The sequence below is a fragment of the Hemiscyllium ocellatum genome, chromosome 11 (assembly GCF_020745735.1).
Source record: "Hemiscyllium ocellatum isolate sHemOce1 chromosome 11, sHemOce1.pat.X.cur, whole genome shotgun sequence".
In the NCBI taxonomy this organism is placed as follows: Eukaryota; Metazoa; Chordata; class Chondrichthyes; order Orectolobiformes; family Hemiscylliidae; genus Hemiscyllium; species Hemiscyllium ocellatum.
Genome location: NC_083411.1, coordinates 19,334,868 through 19,339,587, shown reverse-complemented (window position 1 = coordinate 19,339,587; position 4,720 = coordinate 19,334,868). Strand labels below are relative to the sequence as shown.

General features: G+C 44.1%; 1 pseudogene; it reads left to right on the top strand.

The window, feature by feature from the left end:
* Nucleotides 1-253: 253 nt before the first annotated feature.
* LOC132820296 (apelin receptor A-like) lies at nt 254-943 on the top strand (annotated as a pseudogene).
* Nucleotides 944-4,720: the final 3,777 nt, after the last annotated feature.

The window sequence follows — 4,720 nt, the reverse complement described above, 5'->3', positions numbered from 1 at the left end:
TCATCATGGAGCAGCCTCAGCATCCTGATGACCACATCGTAACAGTATTCACCCGTGATCCTGGAGGGCAATTATGTCAAAGGGCTTAATTAGCTTGATGAAACCATGCAACACAGTTGTTTCTGTTTCTGACATTTTCTTGTAATTGACATGCTGTGAAGATTATGTCTGCTGTTCCTCTGGATGGGCAGAAGCCACACTGTGATTCAGGGAGTATTTCCTCAGATAACAGCAGAAGTCTATTGGGTAGGCCATGTGCTATCTGGCCATTATTCACTCTCTGTCCAGAAACAAGCTGTGCTCCAAGAGGACCACCATCCTCTCGTTAGTCCTCATCTGGATCGTGGCTGGAGTCCTGGCATCACCAGCATTAATACTGCGGCGGACGGAGGAAAAAGAGAACCAGACGCTCTGTGCCATGGACTACACTTTGGTAGTGAATGAGACCACTGAGCATTTCTGGGTGGGGGGGGTTCAGCCTGTTCACCAGCACCGTGGGCTTTCTGCTGCCTTTTCTGCTGATGTCTGGCTTCTACTTCGCCATTGGCAACACAGTCAACAGGCACTTCCAGAATATCAAGAAGCAAGAACAGAAGAAAAAACGCCTCCTGAAGATCATCACGACCCTGGTCCTGATCTTCGCTATTTGCTGGCTCCCTTTCCACATCATTAAGACCATCGATGTGATCATCTGGCTGGATCTTATCAAGATCCCATGCTCTGTCGATGAATTCTTTATCTCGGCTCATCCGTATGCTATATGTGTCGCTGACTTTAACAGCTGCCTCAACCCGTTCCTCTACGCGTTCTTTGATCAGCGATTTCACTCAGAGTGCCTCTGTGTGCTGCGCTGTTCCCTCTGCATGCCCCTATCACATCCATCTCCTCCAGCATGAGCAACCCCACCAAATCCGAAGCACCCTCCTCCGCTACCAAATTCTAAAAGCTGGGGGCGAGGTAGGGGGAGAAAGACACCCAGAGTGAGAGAGAGAGAGAGAGAGAGCTAACAACCCTAAGTCCTCTCCACTAGTGATGCAGGCTCAAAGGGCAGAATGGCCTATTCCTGCACCTATTGTCTATTGTCTATTGTCTATTGCAGGTATTTTACTAGTGGCTGACAGAAGGGAGATACCTCTGTAATTCACACAGTCAAAGGAGAAAGTGAGGACTGCAGCTGCTGGAGATCAGAGTCGAGAGTGTGGTGCTGGAAAAGCACAGCTGGTCGGGCAGCATCCGAGGAGCAGAAGGATCGACATTTCGAGCTAAAGCTCTTCATCAGGAATTTCTTTTGAAGGGTTTTTGCCTGAAACGTCGATGCTCCTGCTCCTCGGATGCTGCCTGACCTGTTGTGCTTTCCCAGCACCACACTCTGTAGGTCGTACAGTCAGCCTTGTTTTTCTTCTTGACTATGACAATATTCACAATCCTGAGCTCCAAGTAGAGTTCTGATTTGAGTCAAATCTCCAAGTGTAAAACATATATGTGCTCATGGAGCTGTGGGCCACTCTCCGTTCGGATCTCTGCAGGAATCCCATTAATAACAGCAGTGTTGCTGTTTCTTAGGCTCCTTTAGGCATTTTGTATTTTCGTTGCACTGGGAGGTTCTCCCATATCACCTTGTATGTTCTTTGAGGTGATGGGGTTTACAAGTTTGGAACATGCTGTGAACAAGCCTTGCCTAGTTGCTGCAAGTGAACAAATATGAACATTAGGAGCAGGAGTAGATAATATGGAACATGAGCTTGCACCAATATTAGATAAGAACATAACTGATCCGAAAGGACATTAGTGAACCAGATGTGGTTTTCTGGCATCAGCAATGGAGCTTGAGAGACCATAGGGTATAGGGACATAGTTCCTTGAATGTGGCATCATATTGGGATGGATGGCAAAGAAAACATTTGGCATGCTTGCCTTCATTGGTCACGACATTAAGCCTACCAACTGGGAGGTCATTTTGCGGCTGTACAGTACATTGGTTAGGTCACTTTTGGTCTATTGCCAAAAAATTCTAGTCCTTGTCCTATAGGAAGAATGTTATTAAACTAGAAAGGGCAAAAAAGATTTACAAATATGTTACTGAGGCTGGAGGATTTGAACTGATTGAGGCTGATTGGTGGCGACCTTTTTCCCTGAAGAATTGGAGGCTGAGGGGTGACCTTACAGAGGTTTGCAAAATCATGACAGGCATAGATGATGTGAATAGCCAAGATGTTTTCCCCAGGATAAAACAGTCCAGAACTAGAGAGCATATATTTAATGTGACAGGGGAAAGATTTAGAAAGGATTTGAGGGACAACTTTTTCACACAGAAGGTGATGAGGATATGGAACAAACTGGCAGCAGAAGTGATAGAGGCGAGTACTGTTACCGCATCTCCAAGTCATTTGGACAAGTACACAGATAGGAAAGGTTTAGAGAGATATGGGCCAAGTTCAGTTTCGAAAGCCCAGTCAGCAAGGATGTGTTTAAGTGAAAGGTCTGAATCTGAGCTGGATGACTCTAGTTAACTGCCAATTCCAGATTTTTACTGAATGTAAATACCACCATCGGTCTTAGCAGGATTTGAACCTGGGTTCCAAGAGCATTACACAGGTCTGTGGATTAGCAGCTCAGCCTCAGCACCAATGGTCATCACCTCCCCTCTGCAACATACTGATGAAAACATAAAGCATTGAAGATTTGATTATTGCTAATGTAAATGGTCTAGAACCACACCAAATCACCCAATGATCCAACTGCAGAATGCATCACATGTCAGAGTAGTTAGAGCTTCAGTTTAGTTTATAGATTAATCTTTTTACTATCATTACCTTGTATAACAATGAACAAACTTTAAGAATTCAACAAAGAAGTTACTTAAGCTGAAGTGCCAAACTCTGAACTGCTCTTGTTACCATATTATTTATGCTACATATCAAGTTCAGCTTCTGGTCAATGGTAGCCCCCAGGTTCTTAATAGTTGGGATTTCAGAGGATTTGAGCTATAGAGAGAGGCTGAACAGGCTGGGGCTGTTTTCCCTTGAGCATCGGAGGACGAGGGGTGACCTTATAGAGGTTTACAAAATTATGAGGGGCATGAATAGGGTAAATAGGCAAAGTCTTTTCCCGGGGTCGGGGAGTCCAGAACTAGAGGGCATAAATTTAAGGTGAGAGGGAAAAGCGACCTAAGGGGCAACTTTTTCACACAGAGCGTGGTACTTCTATGGAATGAGCTGCCAGAGGAAGTGGTGGAGGCTGATACAATTGCAACATTTAAGAGGCATTTGGATGGGTAAATGACTAGGAAGGGTTTGGAGGGATATGGGGCGGGTGCTGGCAGGTGGGATTGGATTGGGTTGGGATATCTGGTCAGCATGGATGGGTTGAACCAAAGGGTCTGTTTCCATACTGTACATCTCTATGACTATGACCCTATGAATGCCATGGGGTGATGATTAGATTCTCTGCTATGGTCACTGCCTCGCACTTGTGTGGCAAGAATGTCACTCATCCATCCAAAACTAAATATTGTCCATGCCTCACTGGATATTGACAGGAATTGCTTCATTATCTGAGGATTCATGAATGGCACTGAATAGAGTTCCATTATCTGTGAATGAATTCTGACTTTATGATTGAGGGAAAGTTGTTCTTGTAGCAGCAGAAGACGTTTGGCTGAAACAATCTCATGAGAAACTCCGACAATGACATCCTGACACTAAAATGATCACCCTCCAAAAACTGCAACCTGTTAAATTGGATACATAGCAACACACCACGCACAGAATGACTTATGATTTTTCACACTTGAAAGGTACTTCATTGGATACAAGAAGTATCACAAAGTCATGAAAGGTGCTATGTAAATGCAAGGTTTTCTCTCTTCACATATTTTTTCTTTAGTTATTAGGTTTCAAACTTTAGTCCAAAAGTTATCGGAAAATGATCTAGTTCAGACTGCTTTTAATCTATAAATCCACTCATGCAAAACGTCTTATGTTACTGGTTACCAACTTCACACAACTCTGATTAAAGATTAAACCAGACATAACAATATACTCTTAGACAAAAAGGCAAGTTTGCTCACCATAGGTAGCTTTCTGTGTGCTAAAGAAAGGGAACAAACTGCTGAACCGGTCTCTGCACTATTAAACTGAAATGGAAGAACATTTGTACCCGAGTTTTACATCTTCAGAAAACAACATAATGTTTTCAATTTTCCTGGAAGAGCAGCACAAGACCGAAATGGAGCTGGTGCAGTCTGGGGAGGAATACAGAGGTTCTGGCTTCAGAACACCTATGGCAAACCTCAGAGCAGGTCTCAGAACCCTTTCATTTCCCCCTAAATTGACAACTCAGCACCAAAGCATAACAATCATAAAAACCTCCTATCTGTCACAACAGGATTTGACGTATTCATGAACGAAACACACAAAACCAGGGGTTATAGTCCAACAGGTTTATTTGGAATCACAAGCTTTCGAGGCACGCTCTCTTCATCACTTCATGAAGAGACTACACCTTGAAAGCTAGTGCTTCCAAATAAACCTGTTGGACTATAACCTGGTGTTGTGTGGTTTTTGGTCCAGGTAAAAACAATGACTGCAGATGCTGGAAACCAGACTCCGGATGAGCAGTGCTGGAAGAGCTCAGCAGTTCAGGCAGCATCCGAGGAGCAGGAAAATTGACGTTTTGGGCAAAAGCCCTTCATCAGGAATACAGGCAGAGTGCCTGAAGG